The 26506-nt window shown below is 43.2% G+C and overlaps 1 long non-coding RNA gene across 1 annotated transcript; it reads right to left on the reverse strand.

Moving 5' to 3' along the window:
- Window positions 1-7242: 7242 nt before the first annotated feature.
- On the reverse strand, window positions 7243-19438 carry LOC147648620 (uncharacterized). The gene is made up of 3 exons (XR_015280268.1): window positions 19197-19438; window positions 12613-12979; window positions 7243-10215 (listed from the first exon to the last, which is right to left on the reverse strand). It is a non-coding gene; the product is annotated as an uncharacterized LOC147648620 (long non-coding RNA).
- Window positions 19439-26506: the final 7068 nt, after the last annotated feature.

Raw genomic sequence — 26506 nt, forward strand, 5'->3', positions numbered from 1 at the left:
TGAAACTGCTTGTGTTTCAATTGATGGCAATCTGAGGATGCTTAGCTGTTCTTTTGTGAAAATTGCTGGTTTTCTGAAGAACCATTAGCCTGGGTTTTAAACTTTCACATTCATTTAGGCTAGAGGAGACTCAGAGGTGACTTTCTTACTCCCTACAACCCCCTGAAAGGAGGTGGTTTCCTCCTTGTCCCAGGTAATCAGTGATGACAGGACAAGAGGACACAGCCTGAAGCTGCACCACGGGAGGCTGGACATCAGGAGGGATTCCCCCATGGAAAGGGTGGTCAGTCATTGGAAGGGGCTGCCCAGGGGGATGTTGGAGTCCCCATCCCTGGAGGTGTCCAGGGAAGGGGACATGGCACTGAGTGCTCTGGGCTGGTGACGAGGTGGGGACTGGGCACCAAGCCTGGCCTCAATGACCTTGGAAAGCTTTTCCAACCTCAGTGATTCTGTGATTCTGTAAACCTTCTGCCCTTCTCTTCTGAACCACATGAACAGAATTTTTGTATCCCTACTTTTCGCTTTGCCTCAAAATTTGAAAGGAGTACAAAATCCATCTAGATTTGGGGCTGGGATGGGCTGATTTTAAATCCAGGCACGATATTTACGTAACCTCAATATCCCATTTCCACCTCTGGTTTGGACGCATATGAAACTGAGCAGTTTCTGAGTGGGTGCCTGAAATGTGAAGTAATCTTACAGAAAGATGAGGCAAGATCCCTTTGAGTGTCCATTAGACAGAAGCAAAGGAAGAAACTCTGGTTTTATCAAGAGGACATGAGAAGGGTTTCCCACCTTTTTAATAACGAAGCTGCCTTGAACACCCCTGAGTGTCTTGAATGGCAGTCAGTGCCTGCATTTCAACAGCTGGGTCCCACTGGAAATGTTTATGCAGATTCTATCAGCTGGGAATATGACTTTTCTGTCTTTGTGATCAGCCCACATTGCTGCCTTGAGCTTCTTTGAACAGCATTCACTTCCACACTGCTGTGTCTGCTCGGCTGTTGCGGTGTTAATGGTCTTACTTGGATTATGAATTGGGCTCATTAGACTTATTTTCTTCTTTAATATAATGAGTGTGTAAGCACTAAACTAAGAGGCATAGAACTTTGATAAATGAGAAAACTGGATAATTGCACAGCATCAGTGCTGTGCTTGTAGGAGCCTTCTTTAAAAAAATAAAAATAAATGGAAGGTGGGGAAAGACAGAAGGAATGCAGGTAAAACAGAGGAATGAAAGTATCTAAAATGAGCCTTCAGCATCATATCATCTTCTTGCATATCAGAATGAGCCAGCTTGGCTGGGATACAGGGCCCTCAAGTAACACCCCAAAGCATTTATGCTGAGAGGGGTGAGACACTGGCAGAGGTTGCCCAGAGAGGTGATAGATCCTCATCTCTGGAAATATTCAAGATCAGGCTAGATGAGGCTTGGTCTAATGTTTTTTTTTGGACTAAATGATCTTCAAAGGCCACTTTCAATTTGAACCATTCTGTGATTCTCTGATTTCAACCCAGTTTTTACCTCTCTTAGTGGTAAGGACATGTAAGGTGTAATTGCAGATTATTATGATGTGCTCTAGCTCAGCACATTGCATAAGCATATGTTGGATAACTAAGCATGGATGAACTCACATATGTGATCAATAGGGCCCAGTTCAGCATGGGGGTTAGACTAGATAACTTTTGCTGGTCCCTTCCAACAAAAACTATCCTGTAAGTATGAACTTGTACATCCAGAATTCCCACAGATCCTCAAGCAAATGGATAAATGAAGAATCAGCCCAAACCTCTCTCCTGACAAAAGCAAAAAATATAAAGGCAACAATAATCCCAGAGGCAAAGAGAAAGCAGAGAAACTGAAGAGTTTCTGAATACAAGAATATGTGTTTTCAGAACCAATCTACCTATGAATGATCCTGCCAAAAATCTCAGACAAAAATGTGCTTCAGCTTCTTGCAGCACAATGGGAAGAAACCAGCCCCGTGAAGCTGTGCAGTTCTTTGTGGTCCTGGATCATTGCTTATCTATTCTAATAGGCAAGAAATACAACGGCTAAATTATAATTATGTACTGTACACAGCAGTGTTAGCAAAATAACATGATGTTTGGTACATTTCCCATCATCTTCTTAGGAGGTACAATGAGCTGCAGGTTTGTAACAATCTTCTGTTTCCTCACCTCATTAATCTCCTGAAGCGGAGAGAGAGCAATACAAGCAGAGGGAGCCCAGAAATGTATGTACATTACCGAATTAACCAGGCATGTAATTAGTGCTCAGGTGCTTAGTCAAGGAAGAAACATGCAGGATTATTTAGATTTGGATTTAACACCCCAAAGTTTGAATAGTAGAGGTGGGTTGTGTGAGTTTTTCAATCAGCCTCTCCAGCTGTGCTGGAGAAATAGGGATTTTGTGCCCTTGTTTCTGCCTCTGGCATTGTGCTGTTTCCCAGCCTTCCCATTATTTATGGGAATATATGAAAGTGAAGCATGCACCACGTCACAGTCCACCCTAGGAACGGGGACACACCTCTGTCCACCCAGGGACATGGACAATGCTGCTCACCCCAATAAGGGAGTCTGACATGACCCAATAATACTTGAACCCTCCTCTGCTGACTGGCAATAAGAAATGCAGTGTGGATGAGCCTGGGGCTTATTTTCTCCTGTTCTAGAGGGCTCCTGCTTTACCAGGGTAAAATATCTCTCTTGTGGTACCTTCTGATTGACACCCCCTGAAAATCTCCTGCTTTAAGTGCATTTAGTGTCCATGGGGACCTGAAGGCAGACGAGTTCTGCTCGTCCCACAGGGCACCCACACAATTTCTGAAGTGTGCCGTGGGATGTTGGGTGATCCAGCCTCACACTGAGCTTATCCTGCTGTGAAATGAATTTTGGGCTCAGCAACACCCTCTGTTTCTACCTCATGTCTGGTGAGCATTTGCAATCTCAATCTGAACCATGTTGAGTAGAACTGGCCAAGTGTGTATCCCAATCCACAGAAACCACCAGAAGCAGGGAATTACAGAATGGTTTGGGATAGAAGGGCCTTTTAAAGCTTTTCTCGTTCCAACCCCTTCCATGGGCAGGGAAACCTTCCACTACCCCAGGTTGCTCCAACCCACATCCAACCTGGCCTTGGACACTTCCAGGGATGGAACAGCCACAGCTTCTCTGGAAAATCTATGCCAGAAAATCTGTTCTTATTGTGAGAAGTCTTTTGCTTGCATCTCGTCTAAATCAACCCTCCTCCAGTTTAAAACCATCACACCTTGTCCTGTTGCAGCATGCTCTGCTAAAATGCTTGTTCCCATCTTTCTTGTGAGCACTGTTTAAGTACTAAAAGATCACTATGAGGTTTCCCTGGAGCCTGAATACTTGTGCAGGGGAGCAGCCCCAGCTCTCCCAGGCTGCCTCCAGAGCACAGGGGCTCCAGCCCTGGCAGCAGCTGCGGGGCCTCCTCTGGGCCGGCTCCAGCAGCTCCACGTCCTTGTGCTGGTGTTGCCCAGGGCTGGGGCAGCTCTGCAGGTGGGGTCTCACCTGAGCACAGGGGCACAGGGGCACAATCCCCCCTCCCTTGACCTCCTGCCCACAGCTGCATGACCATCTACGCCCCATAACTCATTTCCAAGCCTTTTCTAGCCCAGCTTTCAGTGCTCCCAGGCCACCTCCTCAATCCATCCTCTGGATCCCCACATTTGGACACCATCCCATTGCAGGCACGGGGCTCTGCCTGCATTTTCATCCTGGCCTGGATAAGGCACAGTGAGAAGCTGAATTGCAAATGGTAGCCTTGAGTTACATTTATGTAAACACCACCGAAAAGCGGAGATAAGGGGATGAGGCACATTCCTGCACATCAGCTCGCTGGGGTTATTTGCTGCTTGTAGCTGGTGAATGAGAGAGAGGGCTCCCTGGAACAGCAGCACAATGATAAAATTGTGATGAAAATACTTTCTGTATTGCTTTTCACTGAAATATTGCCCCTTGGCGGGAAGCAGATTGGTAACATCAGCCAGCAGGAGTAGAAAGTGGGTCTTAACATCCTGTAAGCTCATCATGGCAAACCTGGGTCGTGATGTGTTTGGTGAACAGCCCTCATGTGCTTAATTTTGAAAGTTCAGAGAGGTTTGGCTAGAATACTAAAGGAAATGTACATGTGTGAGATGCAGTTTGTAGGGACAGGCTTTCATTGTGCAAAAGACGTCCAACACTGTCGGAAAACAAGGTAGAATGTATCAAAAAAGAATAGCTTCAGTATTTCTCCCACAAAATCTGTATTTTCCTAAATTGTACACAGAAAACTTCTGGGGGTTGTTGTAACTCTGTATCTGGGAATTCAGTTACATATTTGGGGAAAAAATGTGTTAATGACAAATCTCAAAGCAAACTTAAATTTATGCAGACCTTGTCCAGTGCAGATTTGTTATGGCTTCAATATGCATCAAGTGATCTGTGCACACACATGTACATAACACACATTCCCCACAATGACCTGATAAAAGTAATTTAAAGCAGCTAGATTAAATAAGGCCTAAATAAATTCATTACATTCATTACACAAACATTCTAAATAAATGATCATTATATGTGAATTTGGATAAACTTCCATCATTGATAACTTCGGTTACAATCACAGAATATCTACTTTCCTTCACCTGCCTCACATTAGAAGTAAGGTTCAATTTTAATTCCAATTTTATTTTTATTCTTATTTTTATTTCTTATTTAGAGACAGGGCAGTGGGGGACTCACAGGGTGTAATTCCAGGGCAAAACCCTTGCCTCATGCTTATGCTCTCAAATCTTTTCTCCTCTGCTGGTGAAACAAGCAGGATTAGCACACGATAAGACCAGTGGAGATAATAATTACACTGGCTATGAGCAAACTCCAGAACCACGGAATAAATCCCCAAACAATTATTAAAATGGCTCAATGCATTACACAAATTGGAAAAGACTGGGACATTTTTGGGAGGGGCGAAGGGAGGTAAGACACATTATTTAAGTGTTCTTGTAAGCCTTCTAAGATATTAATGTTGCAAAGCTTCTTATGAATATTTAAGAACATAAAATGGAGATACACTTCTGCCCAGCATTACCACAGAAGCCTGTAATACAGTTGAGTCCACTTAAGAAGGCAATATCTGACATCCATGACAGATTTAAACATGATAAGGCAAAGGTCATGTTTATAGCTGAAAAGTCCATGCAAACTAGTTAAATATTACTGCAGTTAGCTCTGTTATAGTTATTTTTATGTATTGAGATACGCATTTATAAAATTTCCTTAAAGATTCAACGTTGCCTTCAGGTGCTTATACTTTTGGAAACTCTTAAAAAAATACTTATTATTAAATTATTTGATGTTTTATGCAGAAAGAACAAATACTGTGTGTTAAAAAAGGAAAAGGTCTCTATTTTTTGCTCTTTTAGGAGCTGCCTGGGAGATATTCCCTAATTTTGGTATCACTAGGACTGGTTTCAGCAGAACCTTTCATAGGAAAAGGTTTTATTTGAGTAAAGGAATGGGTGCCCATATTTTTCTTTAGAGACACTATAACATTCATAAAACCTAAGACAAAACTTTTTACCTCACAGTACATTTTATCCTGAAATAAAAAAAGTTCTGAAAGAAAATATTTTCATGGAATCATAGACTCATAGAGTACAATTATAGAAATTATTATTTATATATCAAGTTTGCATTTTGATTCACATTCTCCTCTTTCATTTGGTAGAAGAAATAGAGAAATAAAACATTAGAGATATATAGCATTATATTAGATAAATATAACATTTTTCTAATTAACTGTGATATTCACAGTGTTTGTTCAAAATGACTAAATCATTGTGTCTACTTAAAATAGCCACCAGGATGTCCCTGTTTTACAGACTGATGAAAACAATTGTGGTTATGGAAATTTTTATATTCCCTTCAGCAAAAGTGATTCTAACTGTCCAAGGAAAATTGGTTGGATGACTTTTTTTTTTCCTTTTTTTTTTTTTTTCAAATGAGAAATAAACTTCAAAATAAAACAAAAGGATCAAAATCAGGAGTGGCCTCTGAAAAAGAGGAAAAAAAATACCAATAAAGCTGTTGTATTTTACAGGAAACTTGACTGTAAGAGAGCTTTATAAACAGCAGATGGCTCCCATATAGAAGAGGCTGAGCAATCTGAGCAAACAATAATCAACATGAAAAAGCAAAGATGAGTTTGACACACGGGGAAATTTAAGACACTGAAATTAAAAGATATATTGGAACATACTGTAAAGAAAGACAGAAATGTCTCTGTTTTGGTCGTTTGGGTCTTGGTAGCTTCTCAGGCTGGCATGGATATTTAGGTGGTGAAAATCTTTGTGGTGGAAGACTGTACCTGCTACCCACACAGGTCATGGGATCTCAGGGCTTTTGCCTTCCCAACATTGGTGTACCTAGAGATTATACAGAGATGATTAATAAGAGTCATGGGTTAGGACAGCCCTGGTGCTCTTGCTGGGATACAGGGCTGTTGTCACCACAGATAATCTCTTGTGCCTGGCTACTCTGGTCGTGAGCACTTCTGTTCCTTTGAGGTTTCAATTTCTCCCAGGATATGTCCCATGGATAACTAAACAGAATCCTGAGATGGTTTGGGTTGGAAGGGACTCTAAAGATCATCTCATCCACCCCTCTGCCCTGTGACACCTTCCACTATCCCAGGTTGCTCCAAGCCCCATCCAACCTGGCCTTGGACAATTCCAGGGATCCAGGGGCAGCCCCAGCTGCTCTGGGCACCCTGTGCCAGGGCCCCACCACACTCACAGGGAAGAATTTACTCCTATCATCCAATATTAATCTCCCCACTTTTCATATAAGACTGTTCCCCTTAGTCCTGTCACTATCTATTTCTGTAGGACATCACTATGAGAAGTAATTTCCTTCAGTATTAAACAGCTTAGTAAGAAGAGAGTATGAAAGTGGGAAGTTTCTATCAGATTTTTTTCCTGAAAAAAAAAGATGGAATGTCCATAAAAAATCTTAGTTTTGTCTCAGTGGTTATCCTCTGTACAGACCCATTCAGCTACTGACCAGAAGTAGTTTAAGAGCTTTTATTTATTGACATTTTCCCGTGTTTTCCTAAGGACCCAAGGAAATTCCAGGAGACAACAGGGATCTCACATGCAGAGCTATCATACCAAGCTAGTTTCAGAATGCTCTGATTGCATTACATATTAACTGCAAGATTTCCAGCACATGTATTTTTACAGCATTTATTAAAATGACACATAGACAAAGAAATAAAAAAAAAAAAAAATTGATAGAGAGGAGGAAGGGCAGAGTGGAAAGGGGAGTGGGGACAGAGAGGTTGGTTTCTCCCCTTTCCAGGCTAACCTCCTACAGGGATGTGTAATGAACCAGTTCCAGAGAAGTGTCCCAATTGGGCTCCTATTTTTCCAGGGTTTGCTGAGGACTGTGTGCGATCCTTTACTTCACACTCAGATGCACGGGTCTATTAGAGCACCCTCTGTGCTGTTGGGTGAAGGATTTATTTTACCAACCATTTTTATTTTAGCAATAAAAGTACTGTTTTGCAACCAGTAAAGCACTAAGGAAGCCCACTCCTTTGGTCTGGCAAGTTGCCTGAAGATGTGACCTGCTCCTCAGGTGTTTAAGGTGTTAAAGGAGATAGGAGTCCCTCCTGTGACTTGGTCTTTCCCAGCTTTATTATCAACCCAAAAGCTGGAAATGATAGCAACTGAAACAGATGTATGAGAATTGTTCCTTTCTTTTAAGCTCCGATTCAGTTCAGTAGGAGCAGAGTTAATTTTGTAGGACTGAAATAAATGAGATGGAAGGTCACAGAACTAAATGTTTTCCACAGCCTCCTACCCTGCATTGCTCCATTTCACTGTGTGTCTAGAATGTTAGTTTCCTCTTTTACCTCCTATTTTGACTTCTTAAGTTTGTGCCACTAGGGATCAATAGGAATCTGTATTTTGTAGCTGCTGTCTTGGAGAAATAATACAATTTGCCTCAAAACCTAGAGTGCATTCCAGCCACAGACTACAGGGATAGGACAAATGAAATAAAATTCTTGTGTCCATTCTTTTCTTTTATTAAGACAATCTGTAAGGTAGGAAAAGTCCCTATTCAATATTTCTCCTTAAGGATGCTGGAGATTATCAGGTGTTTTTACCCTCTGATTCCAGTGGTTTAAGTGTGTCTTGTGAATACTGGGGTAGAAATGCATGAAAATTATATTATTTGTGTAGCCAGTTATAGACATAATTCTTGGGGGGAAGATGTAATTAAACCAAAGTACGATTATAAAACGGTTTGGGTCGGAAGGGACTTTAAATACCATGTATTTCCAACCTCCCTGTCATGGACAAGGAATACATCATCACCATATGTAGCTATAGTTTCTAAGGACCAACATTTCTTAATTTTAATACAGGAAGCCTCTTGGCTAAGTCCTTGTCTGTAGCAGGAGGCTGCTACATAAACACAGGTGAAGCAGGAGGTGCAAAGCATCTCTTTGCAAAGCCAAATGTCTTATCCACTAAATAATCAGAGCCAAGCCTATGCTTGGTGCTTAAATTCTTTGATGTACAGGATTTCCTTCTGGTTTTGGTGGGTTCGTAGCTTTCATTAAGGGGCCAAAAAGATCTAAAGAACAAGACTCAAGGAATACATTTGGATAAACTATTTGCTTATATGCCACCATATGTTGCATCCCCACAGGTTACTGCTGTCAGGGACTATTCTAGAGAAAAGGGATCAATCTCACTTTTGGTACCATCGCAGTTGTTCCTTCACCTCTTAATCAGGCACAGACAGTAATTATTTGTTGTGGTGACCAGACAACTCATTGGCTGGTCTGGTGGTGTTTTAAAATGAGGTTAGTTAATCTTTTCCACTGTCACTGTGTACTGAGACCTGTTGACAGGGGAATTAGGGAACTGCAAATCTGTGTGTTTACAAAGGATTAGCATTTAAAACCTCCTCTGAGGACTGAAGTATCTTCTGCTTAGTAGAAAAGCTGAGCGGTATGGGAGCTGGGGACCATCACTTTTCAGTGAGAGAAAAAAACATCTCTGAGTGCAACCTTACAGCTATTTAATCATGAAGTCCTTTACTATTCTTTCTTCACACTACACTGAGACATTGAAAGTCTAGGGCTTGGAGCTCAACTGCCTCATTCCAAGCTTTCCCAGTTGCAAATTAGTTGTGCTTTACTTTCCATCTTGATCATCCTAACAATGTTGCCTTGGTGTCTGATCCAAGCCCTGCTGAAATAAATGGGAACCTTTCCATGGACTTTAATAGGTTTTGGATGAGGCCTTTGCTATCTCTGTAGCTATTAAGAGAGGCACAAGTCATGGGATGAAGTGCAGGTGTTTTTGCTGCTGGGAGGAAGACCTTGTACTGTATTTAATGTTCTTTAATTAATTGAGTCCCGAGGTATAGAGTGGGCTTATGTTCCCAGAAAATGCATTAGGGTAACACAGCACCTTCCATTTGCAGCAATCCAAATACAATATTAAAATTTTATGTTTATTGAACAAGGTCCAGGAATTCACGTGCACTTCACCTTCCACTGGAATGTAGTTCCTCTTTTGGAGTGAAACACAGAAATCATTTCACAAGGACGGAAAAAGAGTGAATCAAAAGCTATGAAACTCCAGGGAAAGCATCATTTCTGATGTGAGCAGTCAGTAAAGGATAAATGCCATAAACGTAGCCAGAACTTTCCCAGTGTCTTGACCTTGCTGTGGTGTTGTGGGGGCTTTGTGCAGCTGCAGGGACAATCCAAGACACTGCACTTCCAACAGCAGAGTATCTTCATCTTACTTTGGAAAACTTAGCCCAGGTGCCCACATTTCTGAAGCTAAACAGTCAGGGCCAACCTGGCAGCCTGGGATGTCTTCCCAGTCAATGGAAAGAAATAGATGCTTTCTGAAGAGTGATTCAGTTTGGTTGGGTCAATCTGCTCCTGAAATTGCCTCTTTCTCTTTGCTGACTGGAAGAGAGCCCAGCTGACTGGTCTGAGATGTCATTCAGGTGTGAAAGTGAGATTAATCCCACCTTCAGCTAATGAAGTCTTGTGGGAAGCCTGCCTCAAGCTTCTTTGATGCCGCCAGTTCTGCTGTGGCCTGCCAAAGTGAGGGAGGATTCGTGAATTACTCTTGAAACTGAGAGTGAGAGGAGAGCCTTGGTTTTGAAAATCTGTAGGAAAAGAGAAAATCCACAGGCTTGAAATGGAAGAACCAATTTCTGCATTGTCAAAAATCTTTTACAGACTCGGAATAACAACAGTAGAAGAAGATGACCTTGAGTGACTCAAGGGCTCTGTGGGGAAAGGAGCAGTGTGTACTCCCAGAAGGAGATGACAGCCAGAGCAAGGAGGGTAGGGAAAACCTGGGCACAGGATGGGGGGTGGCTGAGAAAGCAGCTGGAAAACAATGCAGACCAAACTGCTGTGGCTCAGCCCTGTGCAGGAAGAATTTGGGGCCTGGGGGAAGCAGGTGGAGGAAAACAGAGAGTTTGGGGACATTTGGCTATGGGCACGGGCAAAACAGGCATTACTGAGATAAACTGCAACAAGGAGAGCTTTTTTGAGGCTGTAAACCCTACTTAGAAGGAGTCCAGCCCCCACAGAGCATTTCTGCATATGTTAATGGCTGCTTTGGTGGGGAGGAGCGCCCCATTATTTGGGTTGTACTAAGGTACATTAGGAGACCTCTTAATCAGATTAGAAATGTGTTTCCTTGTACAGAACAATCCAGCCACCAGTGATATTTATTGCAAAGTCAGAAAGTCATTAGGTGGCAGAGTTCAGATTTCCAAGTGTGTGTTTGGTATAGACAAGTCAATATGTTTTTGTTTTTTTTCTTAATTTAACTTCTTGATTGACTTATTATGTACATTGGCACTTTTAAGAGCTTCAAATAAAACACAGTGAGAGTTCAGAACAAATGTAAATGGCCTAAAAGAAAAGGAAAAAAAATCCTATAATCTTTTTTAATGGCTATAAAACGTGGGAAGGATATATCATAAGCTCCCCGCATGGGGTCCTTGTCTGCGTTCAATCCAGTATTGTAATTTAGACATGACTTTTTATTTAATTTCTGACTGAGAAAGGGAAATTAGAAAACAACATTATCTCAGCTGCTCCGTTATAATGAACAATATTTCACAGTGCCAGTATAAGTTACCTTAAGAACTTATTTTATGAGGCAAACATTGGCTGAATTCCACAAACAACTGGGTTTTCTGGTGTCTTTTGTCTGCTGAAGAACCCAAACTTAAGTAAGGTTTTTAATTGTAAATAAAGCCGTCATTACGGTGACGTGTGCGTTGCATGGGTGTAACATGTGGACCTGTGCAGAGATGGAAGTGATGGTGGAAGGCTCTGGGTTAGAACCAGGAAATTAATTCCTGCTGATGTGCAGAAGAGAGGTTGCTTTGTTTCATGTTAAATATTGTTTTCTGATTTTTCCTTCTGGAGCTTGTACCTTTGTTTATCTCCAGCGGTGCTTGGTAGGATAGGTATGACAGAGACCCACGGAAACACCTTATGACCTTGGTTTTTTGAGAAGTGTAGACTGAAAAAAAAACATTTAAAATTTAGGATTCAGCATTGAAAAAGATGGAGGGAGGCAGACAGATAGCAGGGGAAGATGGAGATACGACTGCCTTGAACAGTCTCAGGTCAAGGCAGAACAAACTTGCTCCTAACAAACTCCTCCAAATATTTCCAAGAACACCAGTCCCAGGGTAGGAAGCTGCCTTGAATGAGCAACTTTTTGTTTTCAGACAGTGTAAGCCAGCCTTCTCTGTTCTTTCACAGCTGTATAAATGAAGACCATTGATATAAAATACTGACTTTGGTGTTTTTCCTGTGGGGAAATCCCAGATCAGGATTATGCAGCTGAATGTTTATTTATCTGTAAATAACACATTCTCCTGTTAATCTCTGTATCTGTTTTATCAATTTTTAAGTGATGGAGATTTATCCAGTTTGTAATTAACCCTTTTGTATGGCAAAAGGCAGGATTTTCTCCTCTCCCCCAGCCACTAAATACATAATGTTCTGATAAATATTTAAGTAGTAATGAGGGACGTAATGCACAGTAATCCATTAGTGCTTCATTCTGGGGGAGCAGCATGGTGCTAAAATGGATGCTGTAAGTGCTAAAATCCCAGATTGAGCAGAAGGACTGCTGACCACTATGGGATTTGGCTTTGAACTATGCTACAGGTTGGAAAAACCCATCTGAATGTGCAGACATGCTTTCTTTGCCAGCCAAGAAAAGCTTCTTTAAAAAAAACCCCACAAACAACCCCAAAAAGGCCTCCAAACAATAGTAGCAACACCATCTATCTCTGTGAATGGTGCAGCCAAATATTTTCCGGTCAGAAGACCACCAAAAGCCAAGAGTGGGAAATCAGAGCCTGGACCAGTGGTGAGATAAAGGTGGTGTTAGAAGTATGACCACAACTTGTGACCACATGACCACAGCTGGCTCCACTAACATCTAAAACCATGCTGGAGGGGAGTCTGTGAGAACTTTGTCTCTTTGAGTAGCCTTTTCTTCTCTTTCCCCCTTTTATTTTCCTTACCCATTAGATCTTACTGTCAAATTACTGTTATGTCTGTGGCAGCTGCTTTTCACAGCAGGGTCTTGATTCTTGATTCCCAAGGGCAGGGAAAGGGGAGGTTGGATACCAGGACCTTTGTGCTCCTGGCAGCCACTGCAGCTGGGACTTGTGTTCATTTCCAAGCAGAATTCCAGCAATATTCTCTTCACTCATCTGTGTGCACTGAGCAATGGCAAGTGGCTCTGAAGAGATGTTCTGCTGGGGCACATGGCAGAGCAGGATGGGGTCTCAGTGTCTCTGCAGAAACTGATGGGAGCTGGTAGAAACCAGCAATGTTTCCTTGAGGTCATGGAAAAGGAAGTTTTCAGGAGTATCTGTGAATTTGCACCTGGACCAATAAACATTTTTTTTAATTGTTATTCATTTTACACCTCAATAAAGCTTAATTATAAGTAAGCAGTAAGAAAAGCAGGAGACATGTTCCAATAATATTGCACTTCTCTGAATCATTCCTGTGGGGCTCCAGCAATTTTGTTACCATGAAGCAAAATAAAACAAATTAAGAAAACTATTCAAAATTCATTTAAAAACATCATCCAAGGAGCATCATAATAAAAGCACAATAAGAGAGACAAGCTCACTTGGCTAATTTCCTTCATGTGCTGTGCATGTTTATAGTGTGTCTCTTAGTATGTTTTAATTAGCATCACAATCATCAACTAGTAACTAACAGCACGTATGGTTCAGGTTGGGAGATGGAGGCCACCTATTTGGAGCAGAGCAGGGGCTGAGGATTTTATATTTTCTCTGTGGGTCAGCAGAGCCTGATGACAAAGCAGAGCTGTAAAGTCTTGGCCAGAGAGAATGCACTTGAGGAAAGGAACAAATTTCAGACACCGGACCTTCCATCCCTTGGGGCTTCCCATCCTTGGTCCCAACTTTTACCCTTCGGATCAATGCAGGACTCACAGGGCAGGCAATTGTATTGATCACATTGCTTGCTGCCAGCTTGCAAATCACTTTATTTCCTTTTTTTCTTGTGGGTGTAACATCCTATTTGTGAATTTAGTCTCCTCTTGGATGCATCCTGAAGAATCTTCCCTGTCTGTTTTCACTACAGGAAGAAAGCTGCTCAGTTCGCCTTTGGTGTGCCCTCCCTTTACTGAGGCCTGGCTTGGAACATTTTATTCTGAGAATTATCATATCTCTTGCTGCTTTTGTTTTATTTTAATTTAATTTTAATTTAAGTGATGCTTCTACCTCCATCTGAACCCCAGCTGGTGGCGTGGGGACTATGTCAGGTACCCGAGGCTCTGGCTGAATATGGGGGCATCTTCAAAGCCAGCCTGGAAGGGGCTTGGAGCAACCTGGGATAGGGGAAGGCCTCCCTGTCAATGACAGGGGATGGAATAAGATGAGGTTTAAGGTTCTTTTGAACCTAAATCTTTCTAGGATTCTGGGATTCTATGACATGCACTCACCCACAATTGAGGTGAACCCTTCTTAACATCTTCTGGAACAGAGCTGACCTGCTTCTCCTGATTCTGGGGTGGATTATTTCAGGAAGTCTGCCCAGATGTGAGCTAGAAACTGCCTCTAAAAGGGATGCAGAAGATGCAGCCATGATGGACACATCATGCTTAGCGACCTTGAAAGGTTTTAGTATGCCATTTACTCTATGTTTGGGCACTATTCTTGTGTCTGGAAAAACATCACTTCACAGGCCACCTGCACAAAAGCACACCCAAGTGTTTATTCCTTGACAGCCCCATTTAACAGGATTTTTCCTCTGCTGACCTGCTTCAGATACTGTCTCTGGAGAAGCTGGCATTGCTGTGCCACAGGGACCTGCAGTGAGTTGCAGTGATCCTGTTGATCTTGTAATGTGCACTCTGAAATGATGGTCTTAGCATCTGGTAAAAGCAGGTTAGTAAGGAAGAAAAGGTTTGGCTATATTTTCATCTGAAAATACTTTTATCTGAATGCTTAGCTCAGCCATTTTCTGTTATTATCAAGGTATGTATTATCTAATTCTTTTTTTTTTCCTTAAAAAGAAGTCACTTCCCCTTAAGAATATGTTATGAACTCCTGCACTTTAGCAGTGTGATAGTTCAAAACAGAATCGAGAGGAGCATGAATTATTGTCAGAGCTACATTAGTAATGTGTAATCTGCAGCATTGGTTAATTTGTTTTGATATTAAAGTTTTAATAGGAAATATAATTTGATTGCATTTTAAAAATAAAAACTGATTTTCTGTATTACAGAAAAATATTATGAATAATAAGCAAAAAAGGGGCTAATATAACTAGGCATTTCTATTAACAAAATGAATATGTTTCATACGCTCTCTGTGTACTAATTCAAACCATCAGATGCCAGTTTGAGCTGATTTAACATAAACAACAGCCTTGTTCCTTTGCTCTGCATTTTGCAACATTGCTAGCATTAACTTGGGGATGGGATCGAAGTTTTGCAGTATCAGCTCCCTGCACATCAGTTTTTTGCGCTGGATTATTAACAGCATTGACACCTTGTCCTGCACTCTCAAGGCACCAGAAGGGTCTGGTCTGTATTTAGAGATGTTTTCCAGCTGGAATGAGAAAAACTAAAGAACCCAGTTGTGACAAGAATGAGCTCTCAACCTTTTAACTGCGTGTGGGTGGCTCATGCTGGTGTCAAGGTGCAGGTGGGTGTGTGATGGGGATTATGGCAGGGAAATGTCAGCTCAGAAAAGGTGCAGCCCTAAGCGTGATGAGTGCTCTGGCATGACGTGAAAACGTTAAGAGCAGCCACCCACTGGGTCAAATGAATCACAGAATTGTTTGGAAAAGCACTCTATGACCAGCGAGTCTGACCATTTCCCCAGCACTGCCAGGGCCACCACTGATCCATGTCCCCAAGTACCACATCCACACGGCTTTTAAATCCCTCCAGGGATGGGGACTCCACCAATGCCCTGGGCAGCTCTGCCAGGGCTGGGCAGGCCTTTCCATGAAGGAATTTTCCCTGATATCCAAACAAAACCTCCCCTGGCCCAGCCTGAGGCCATTCCCTCTCCTCCTGTCCCTGTTCCCTGGCAGCACAGCCCGACCCCCCCGGCTGTCCCCTCCTGGCAGGGACTTGTGCAGAGCCACAAGGGCCCCCTGAGCCTCCTTTTCTCCAGGCTGAGCCCCTTTCCCAGCTCCCTCAGCCGCTCCTGGGGCTCCAGCCCCTTCCCCAGCTCCGTTCCCTGCCCTGGACACGCTCCAGCCCCTCGGGGTCTCTCCTGTGCTGAGGGGCCCAGGGCTGTCCCAGCACTGGAGGTCTGGCTTCCAATGAAAAGTCTATTTTAGTCCTTTTTCAGCAATTGTCTCCCATGGGGCCTGGGAAAAAGGCTAAGGATGAAGTGAGTATCCTCTGACTGGTGCCTTCCAACCTCTAATCACTGCCCAAGCTTCTTTGTTTTCCATATTTAACAACTTCCAGGGTATTTCTCTACCATGCTAGAGCTGAGGCTCCAGAGGGCAAACTGTTGCTGTGATGTTTTTTCACCTTTAATAAGCTGCTTTGCCCCCTTGTAGCTCTGTCCTTACACCGTGTGACCTTGTTTACAGTGGTTAAAGACCTCAGGGCGCTGTTATTAAATAATGTGAGCTTAGAGTAATGGAAGGGTAAAAGCTGTCCCATAGCAAGCAGCTGAAGGTACATGATATATTCAGCTTTTCAGAAAGATATAGAGGAGAATTGATGAGAGAGTGTATTTCCTTCCTGGATCCTTCAGTGGGTACCAAAGGATTCCGTAGTCCAGTGGGAAAAGATGTAACAAGAACTGAGGACAGGAGTCTAAAGCTGTAAGATGTCAAATTGGAAACAAAACACACATTTTTCTCAGTGAGGATAATTAACCATGGATAATAATCATCAGGGGAAAAGAAGATATCTCCCTTCCTGATGACTTTAAAAAAAAAAGTCTGTCCTTCTTTCTTAAAAAAACCTTTGAGTCAAGCAGATGATTTGAAACCAGTAAAACCAGTATTTGAATGGCTGACACGGAAAAGCAGGATATTTTTTAATACCAGGTATCCAAAAGACCCTTCAGATTTCAGAAAAGTCAGGACTATGCAGGAACATTGTACCCAGGGTCTTTGCTAGGTAATTATATTTCACCTGCCTTGATAGTCCTTGGTAGTTTAATTTACATTTGAGCTTCATCCTGTCCTTGACTGGAGACAGATCCCAGCCTAGGGTGGATCTTATTATCAACCACAGCTTTCCTGGTTCTGGTTGAAACAAGGAGATGCATTTTTTGTTTCCAGTTAACTGCTCACTGGGTTTCACTCCGAGGCAGCACTGGGTGATGTTTGTGTGATTCATCATCTTTGGAAGACAAGCAAGGCAATAGTTTTGGATGTAGGAAAGGGAGAAGATTATTAGTGGAGCAGACAAAGAATGCACATCTGATGAAAGTTCTGTACCTTCAGTGTTTTATTATTATTATTATTGATGTCATTATTTATAACCAGCAACAGTGTCAGACCTCTCATTTCATTAGCAACAGGAAAAATGACCCCTTGATACTACAGGGAGAGGAAAAAATTAGTTAGAGAAACATGAAACCCTTGATAAACAAATTCAGAAAATTTTCAGGTCAATATTTCTTCTGCTCTGTTTCTTGACTGCAGGAATTTCCAATTGACATGGACCTGTTCCTACATCTCTGTTAATATCTTTGAGTACCTACATAACATTGAGCATTCAGTTGTCAGAGTGAGGAATAAAGAGATTCACCCTTGACAAGGAATTTTATTTAGCTTGAGAAGTGCCAACTCCAATGGAAGAACTGGGGATATTTAACTCCTTATTCAGGTGTCTTTGGTAAGAGCCTCATTTTGTCTGAGATGAATTCTAGCCTTTAACTACTTACCTGGTGCTGTCACCCTTTCTTGTCACTACTGAAAAAAATAAAAATGTTTTTTGTCCATCTCTAAAACTAATGTTGTCTTTGCTTTTGCCAACCATGATGAATTGCCTTCTCTGAATATTATTTCTTTCTCTACACTTTTTATTTTTCCTTTTTTTGTGGCTTGGCACAGATCATCTTCCAGTTCTCCCTCATGAGGAGAAAAGGGTTTGGCAGCTCTACTCATCCTAGAGAAAAGAATTCATAAAGACCACTAGCACTGGGGAATGGACAGCTGGGAGGATGGTTATTTCATTAAGCAGCTTAATTCCTATATTGATAGTTAGAATTCCTATACTTAAGAGATATCCTTTAAATTTTGTGAAGTGTGAGACTAATCCTGTCAAATCAAAAGCAATAAATATGAGCATATAAATTTAATGGAGAAGAAAGAATTATATCTTTGTTTATCCTTGTGGTACAGAAATAAATGGATCCTGTGCAACAATCCTGCATAAAACATGAAAGAAATCTCAAGCCCCAGAGATTTCTCCAGAGGAGTCAATGAGAATGGGCTGTCCTTGGTGGCAATCTGGTTGCCTTGTCCCTGATAAAGATGTTGGGGAAGGCAATAATGGACAGGTTAGGGGATGGGATAAGTTTTCCTTATCACAGGTGTCTGAGATGTCTTGAAAGAGGCTGTTGATGGGGATTATTACAGAGGTATGTGCATTTCTGAAAGGCATAACGAATAGGAAATGGCTATTGACCATTTATCTTCTCAGAAGGAGCTGTGCTTCACTAGGAAGAGGCAGTCATGAATTGGGGGTGGTTTCCCACATCTCTCCACCAGCCTTGGGCAGGTGGAGAACAGCCTATGCCTGGCATGTTGCTTGCAGCCCTTTGGACTGCCCTGATGCACAGTGACGGACCATTATTAAAACAAAAATTAAAACTAATCAGCAGCACCCCACCATCTTCCTTTGCCAGGCAGGTCCATTTCATGCAATTCATCTGTTATTGCACGCTTTTCTTTTGCCATTTTTTCTTATTAACGTCTTCCTTTTCACCACCTGTGAATTAAAAATCACCTATTTCTTCCCTAACTGCCAGGTTTTTAAACTTTGTTTTATCTGTCTGAAAACCACGTTGTGTTTCTCCTTTTATGTACACCAACCTTGCAATAAAGTTTGTGACACCAGAACTCACAGTGCCTTTATCTCCAGCTATATCAGCTCCGTGGCTCTAAAATCTCTATTACCTTTCTTTTCCAGTCTCTCAACTCTGCTGAATTTATCCAAAGGAAAATGAAGAGGAGCTTTATCTTTTGAGTAGCTGTCTTGGTTTTGAAAGACAGGTGTCTGTTAAGGAAGGCAGGAACCTTTCTTGAAATGGAAAATGCAAACCACTTCCCTGTAAATTATTATAATTTTGAAGTTAAGGGGCTCTCAGGCAGAGATATGGGAATAGGAATAACAGTTATTTACTAGGAAAATTAAAATAAAATGCAGTAGTACAAAAACCACTGTCAGAGTCAGAGTACACCCTGACACCCTGTTGGTTGGGGTGTTGGCAGCAGTCCCATTAAATGGTGGCTGCAGGCCTGGAGTGGCAGATGTGGTTCTGTTGAAGCAATGATCCCAATCATAATGGGATATTATGATTATTGCATTAACTTACATTATATTATTACATTAAAGCAATGATAGAAGGGTGTAGCTTACCTCTGAAGGTTCAGTGCTGGTGAATCCAATGGAGAAAGGCTGCCTGTGGTGTTCTGAGTCTCAGATTATATCCAGGTGGGAATGCTGGGCTCCTCCCCCTGGGTGGAGCATCCCACAATGGGATGATGTCATTTTGTCAGTCCTGCAGTGAGACTCAATGGCCCAGGAACAGAAGAGATCCCCCAGGAGGGAGGATGGGTCATGGAAGAGATAAAGAACACTGCAACACCTGGTTTTAACAGCTGGTAATAGAATACATACTTTTGATTATGTCTTGTACTTCAATTTAAGACAGTAGCACTAGGCTGGGGGGGAGCAGGAGGGGGAGAACCTGGGCTTAGGCTGGAGAAGGCTCCAGGGAGAGCTGAGAGCCCCTGGCAGGGCCTAAAGGGGCTCCAGGAGAGCTGCCCAGGGACTGGGGACAAGGCCTGCAGGGCCAGCACCCAGGCAATGGCTTGCCAGTGCCAGAGGGCAGGCCCAGCTGGGATATTGGCAAGGAATTGCTGGCTGGGAGGGTGGGCAGGCCCTGGCACAGGGTGCCCAGAGCAGCTGGGGCTGCCCCTGCATCCCTGCAGTGTCCAGGGATGTGGCTTGGAGCAGCCTGGGATAGTGGAAGGTGTCCCTGCCAATGACAGGGGGTGGAATAAATGAGCTGTAATGTCCTTTCCAACCCAATTCTATGATTCAGCTCCTGGTACTGCTACACACCTGCTTTTAGAGCAATGCTGCTTTTTCAGAAGTGGCTGAAAACATTGTCCTTTACAAATTTATGTTTGTTTTCTTTAATTTGATTGACTTTTTTCCCACTGAGCACCCAGCACAGCCTTGTTTTTGATTCACAGCTGCTGGACACCACTGATGTATTTTGTTATAGGGCATTTCTTCCAGCCAGATAGAAGACCTGCCTTTCATTTCACAGACTGTACATATAATTTTCAGAGATATTTTCAATGGGTTTTTTGGAGTATATCACACCTAAATAGGAAGGTGAGATGAGGCAGGACTTTTGGGCCACTTTGCTCTACCTCAGCTTTCCCACCAGCACCTGGATTTGCTTTGTCCTTCCAAGGGGTGTTCCACAGGCCAGGAGATAATTTCCTTCATTCTTTATGGTGAGGGTGAAATAAAGGGAGAAAGGTGCAGTAGTAGAATTTGTTGCCTAAATACAATAAAAATAACATGGGAAAATTATTCAGAAGATGTATGAAAAGGTAAAAAACCGGCAATAAATGTTGAATTGCTGATGTGTTTGTGAGAAATGGAGTGAGAAGGAAAAAGGGATAAATCTGATGATACCTGGGCTGTCCTCAGAACACAGGCTGGCAGCAGAACTCATGGCAGCAATAGTTCAGGAGTACCTAAAGGTAATCTGCACTTGGCATCATGGCTTATTTGTCACATTTTATAATGGTGCCTGCTTGAGTTTATCGTTCTCTGCTCATGCATTTTAACCACACCAAGGCATTATGTGCAAACCGTGGGAATATTCCTGAAGGACAGGGGTCCAAATTCTTCCCTGTCACTCTGAGTTTTGTAAATCATCCATTAGCTTGCAGACTGGGATAAACTGATTTTCCTCCAACAAACCGTGTCAAGCCAACTTGAGGTCTCTGCACCGGCTCCCTGGCGATGCTTCAGGAAGTCATTCTGATTTACCTGTGTGGACAGATTGTAAAGATTAATTTGGATCAGACTGAGTTCAGACAAACACCTGGGTCTGAGTTTGAAAGAACTCCACTTTTCATGAGCTAGACAAGATCCCGGGCCAGTTCAGACCAGGACCGTGACAAAGTGTGGGTCGGAAGCTGAATGCTTGAATTACTAAATTTGAGTTCATCCTTGTTGTGGGTTGTTCAGCAGTGCCATGCAGAGCTTGATGGATTCAATTGCAAATATGGTCTGTGTGCATGTACATTTGACTGTGTCAGCTTCAAGCCGAGCTGCAAGTTCAGTGGAATGAAAATAATTCAGAGTGAAACTCCAGCTAGGCTGCTGGGTTTCTCCAGCCAAACTAGAGGGTTTCCCTCACTGAAGATAAAAACTAGACACCAGCAAGTTCCAATGGAAACCACATGAGAAATAAATAGGTGCAGGCTATAGAGGCTGAGCTCTCGTGAGAAACAAGTCTGTGCTGAAACTCTGCACCAAAGATTAGAGAGTGCCTTCTGCAAGAACCTACAGCTCCTCCCAAAGAGGCTGCCTGACATCCAAGAAGGAAAAGCTGCTTCCTTCTAACTCAGGCAGGGCAACCAGAGGATGAAAGGTGCTGCAGAAGGAAAATGTACCTTAGCTCTCTCCCAAGAAGTTTGCAAATTGAGATCTGGAGCATAAGCCTGTCCCACGGCTCAAAGCGCGCTCTGTGACTGCCAGCATCTCCTTTACACACATCACACCCCTTGTGGGATTATTTCAGATTTAGGTCCTCCTGAGGCAAAGACTGTGACAATGCTTTAGTAAAAAAAATATTTTTATTTTTTTCTCAAACCTCACAATTTCTGCAAGAGAAGCATTTTAAAGCACTCAGCCCCCTGAAAGGTGAGAAAGAACTTGAATCAGTCAGGGCACATAGATCATCCCAGTACAATTTTGTCTCAGGGCTTTTTTTCTTTAGTACCTGCCTCACAGGTCCTCCTTCTCAGTGGCATCCCTTAGTAGAAATTATACCGTTTTTACATCTCTCACGAGATGAAACAACACAGTGGATGATCCCTCTCCTTTGTTCCTCCTGCAGGAATCACTCTGAAATTCCCTGGCCTGTGTCATAATGGAGGTCAGAGCAGAGCAAAATATCCCCTCCTGGCCTTAAAATCTGTGAATAATATTTTCCCTGGGAGACTCCAGCCAGAATGCGGTGGGAAGAGCCTCAGCCACACCTGGGTTATGGACTTGGGCTGGCTGTAGGTTGGATAAAACCATGGATGGATTCGATGCATCTCCCTCAGTCCAGCCCCACAGGGCAGTAGCACTGTGGTATCACAGCAGTAAAGCCACTGTGAGCTGGGATGGCATCTCACATGTCTGCTCTTGCTCACTGATTTAGTATTCAGAATTTAGAATTTATTGAGGATTCTTCCTTTGTCACATCATCTATCAGAGACAGACACCACCGAGATGGAAGGGGAAAAAAAAATTAAAAACCTGTTTATTGCTCAACTTGCTCTAGGCATGTTTTAGTTTATTGTTCAGCTTGGTTCATTTCAGTGTTTCAATTTGAACGGTTCGCTTAGTTGCTGTGGCTAAAAAAAAATAAATTAAGAAAACCATAAGAAAACCTATTTAAAAAAAAAAAAAAAAGAAAGAAAGAAAGAAGAAGAAGAGGAGGCAGCAGCAAAAGTTGAGATTTGTAGGGCCCCTCAGCACCTCCCAATGTCAGAGGTGTCAGCAGATAATTTAAGGGCGCAATCCCGCGTCGCCAGGAGAGACGTGCTCCCTATTCCCTATTCCGCACGTGTTTGCCCATGGAGCTGCTGTTGGCACCCCGGGAGGAGAGACCTGCATTGCAGATACCCTGCCCAGCCCCACAGGGATTGCTGCTCTGTGCCTGCCACGCTGCTCTGCACGGAGCCCTTTGCTGGGATGTGCCGGAACCCGCTCGCTTTTCCCAGGTGCACACAAGGTGTGCGTGAAATTCCTCTCCATTCACACCGGTGTGAGTGGTGCCCACGGGGAGTAAAAGGTGGTCACACCTCTTGTGGTCACCCAAGATCTGATCCAGGCCCCACAGATTCCTGAGAACGGCATCATCGTGTGCTGCCTCTCTCTAAATGCAGCAGCTCTTATTTCAGCAGCCGTAATTACGGCTCTGCTGATCCTCCAGACCTCGACTCAGATATCTCTGCCTCCAGCGGGGCAGGGGCTTTCCAAAGAAAACAGGATCCAGCTTCTCCACACAGCTGCTTTTAGCATTTGAAGAAACCTTCTCCAGCAGCAAGTGTACTAATCTCAATGGGAGATAAGTCAATTACAGCAAATTGAGCTATTTAATTTCTGGCTGCAAATGGCTTTCAGTTACACAAGTAGACACATTAATCTAATAACTAATGATCATATATTTTACTAATCATACAACGCTGCGTGAGGTATTATATCTAATTATATTTAAGATTAAGACATCTTTATATGTGTGTTTTTGCTGGTTGCCAGGCTGGTGCAGATGGATGAAAACAGAAGAAGAAAGCAGGAATAGCTCCAACCCCCACCCTGTAAGAAACAGGAGTTCTCTTTGAAAGACGGAAAGATACAATTCAGAGAGGATTGGCTGAGGTTGCCTCCAGGATAGAAGAGAATGGGAAAGAAAAACTGCAATAGAACATTCAATGATGTAGGGTTTTTCCTTTGGAAGCAAGGGATGAATCCAGAGATTTGATGCTAGTGGCTTGGGAGCAATAAAACAGGATTGCTGAGTTTGGAAAAGCCCTCTCACTTCATCAAGTCCAAACACTCCCCAGCACTGCTAAGGCCACCCCATGTCCCCAGGAGCCACATCCACATGGCTTGGAATACCATCAGTGCCCTGGACACCTGTGCCAGGCTGGGTAACACTTTTGCTGAAGACATTTTCCCTAATGTCCAACCTAAACCTCTCCTGGTGCTACTTGAGGCCATTTCCTCTTGTCCTGTCTCTTCTTACCGGGGAGAAGAGGCTGGCCCTAAATTAAATTAAACAGTTTACGTTGTTCTCACCCTCCTAATCTGACCTTGGAGCCTCCAGGCCTGCAGTGCTGATTAGTGATGACCAAAAGATGCTCCCCTAAAGCTGTACTTGCAGAAAACCTGACTGCCTCCAGCTCCTGGGCTTTTCAAAGAGCTCATTTAGAGACACTCCTGATGCAGGTCGATCACAGGAACCCCCAGTACAACCCAGAAAACCTGCAGTGCCCAGGATCCTCTCAAGGATCTTAGGAACATAGAACAACAGGACTGTTTAGGGCTGTGAAACACCTCTAAGGTCGTTCTGCTGCCCACAGCACTGGCTGGGAGCTTCTGAGTTCCTCATTCACCAGGGATGGGACATTTCCTGTGCCTGTGGCTTCCAGAGTGGAGCAAAAGCCCATGGCCACAGGGAAATCCTACACAATCCTCTTCCCCCAAGGAATGTCTTCCTCCAGAATGGTGGAAGCTCTTTTCTCTGTGATCCAAAGGCTGAAACCAGCCAGATGCCCTAAACTTAGACAGGGTTATTTAGTTTTCCAGGCTCAAGGAAGCCCCCAGGAAGACGAGGCATAGTTAATAAAATTACTACTTGAAAGAGGATCTTCAATGCAATCTCTTAAAGATAATCCTGAAGAATATTAGTCTGTGCTAAGACACTGCCTGAGCTTGCCTGGGCTGTTGGTCAATATGATAATGTCTTAAATGCAGTTGTGCAATCACTGATTATTCTCTTTGGTAAATACTTTTATTTATGCGGATATTTTTTGCATCAGTCTAGCGGCAATCTATCATATGTGAAGGTCTCGTGGCAGCTGCTGTTGAAATCAATATGTGTTAGGATGCCAGAAAACTGAGCTCATTTTTCTCCTCTTTGACATCGTAACTAAAGATCATAAAAAGAGATAATGATAATGATGCAAGGCAATGATTAGAGATACTCTGCTAAAGGAAAGAACAAAATCAAGCAAGCAAGAAAAGAAAGGGTGGTAAGATAACAGAAAAGGACCTTTCTCTTTCCCAGGGGAAAAAGCTGAGTTAATTGCAAGGGAGGCATGTATGGAAATCACAATTAATAATCCTTGCCCTATCACTCTCACGTGGACCCCTTGCATTACAGCACCTCTGCAGCGAGCACCGACAAAGCCAGGGCCTGGGTCCTCAGGCCTCATTCTGGGCAAACAGCTCTGCAAATTCAGAGAGTCCAATGGAACACCAATTTATCAGGGAAAAAAAAAAAATCCCATCCCTGCTCGCCAGTGATTGTTCTGGAACGAGGTCAGCTACCAGGTCTTACAAAGCTGTGGCACAGCCCAGGTTCCGTGAGACAGTCTTGGTGCCATAAACAGCTGTGACTTATTCTGCAGTGTGTTTACATGAAAAAACAACATGGGAACATGGGAAAACAACACTCTCCACTCAAGCAGAGCCACCATGCTGCACAGGGGCCACCTAACTGTGATATAATATATAATATATAACATGATGAGCATAGCATAGTGCAGCCCACGTAAGTAATCCCCCCCAAAATATCCCTAAGACATACAAGCCATGATAGGCATGCATCTCTGCATATTTAACTCAAAGAATGCTAGAATTGTTTGGGTTGGAAGTCACCTTTAAACACCATCCTGTTCCACTCTCCAGGGACACCTTCAATAAGGCAGGCTGACCCAAGATGAATCCAACCTGGCCGTGGACACTGCAGGGATGCAGGGGCAGCCCCAGCTGCCCTGGGCACCCTGTGCCAGGGCCTGCCCACCCTCCCAGCCAGCAATTCCTTGCCAATATCCCAGCTGGGCCTGCCCTCTGGCACTGGCAAGCCATTCCCTCTTGTTTTGTTCACTACATGTGAAACACACACATGCACTCACATATGTTCTGTATTCTACTTCTAAGGAACATATTAGCATAAACACATGAGGATGTGTTTCTGTACACCATCTTTCCTACATAAGAATCATCTCTCATTCATAAGAACATTTTTTCAAAAAGAATCTTATTTTATTATGTCTGAATATAGAGTGCATGAGTATATTCACACATCTCCGAAGTACACCACGAACGTTCAGCACAAGGTAAAACCTGAAAAAAACCCAGAAAAAAAATGTGCATTTGTTACATAGCAAGCATGGAAATGAGGCACATGCACAGCCCTGCCACTGAAATCCCAACATCAAGCCTGAGGTAAGTCCTGAAAGTTCAAGATCCTTTACAGCATTAACACAGCAAGTCTCAAGCCCCTAGATCCGCAGCCAGAAAATCGAGCTGAGTGTCAGTATGAGCAAGCTTCTCCTGCTCTGATTGCCTCCCTGCAAGCAGAACCCCATCCCGGGAGGCAGGAGCCGTGTTCAGATGTCACAGGGAGACTGATCCCCCCTGCGCCGGCGCCTTGGGCAGCTGCTCTTTGTCGTTCAGTTCCACTAATCACACTGCAGCTCTGACATCCCTCCCAATATTTAACTTTCCTGGGACCTCTGGTAGTTTATTAACATTTTCAGGCTACAGGTACTGGTGTTGTCTGCCTTCAATTACGCGGCCACTTTTAGCTGCGGGAAAATTCCCTGCCCCAGGCGAAGCGTTGGCTGCAGTGATAGGAATAATCATTTGTGGGTGATATTTCAGCAATGCGCAGAGGGAAGTGGAGGACGATCTGTGAC

The sequence above is a fragment of the Cyanistes caeruleus genome, chromosome Z (assembly GCF_971803275.1).
Source record: "Cyanistes caeruleus chromosome Z, bCyaCae1.hap1.1, whole genome shotgun sequence".
Taxonomy (NCBI): domain Eukaryota; kingdom Metazoa; phylum Chordata; class Aves; order Passeriformes; family Paridae; genus Cyanistes; species Cyanistes caeruleus.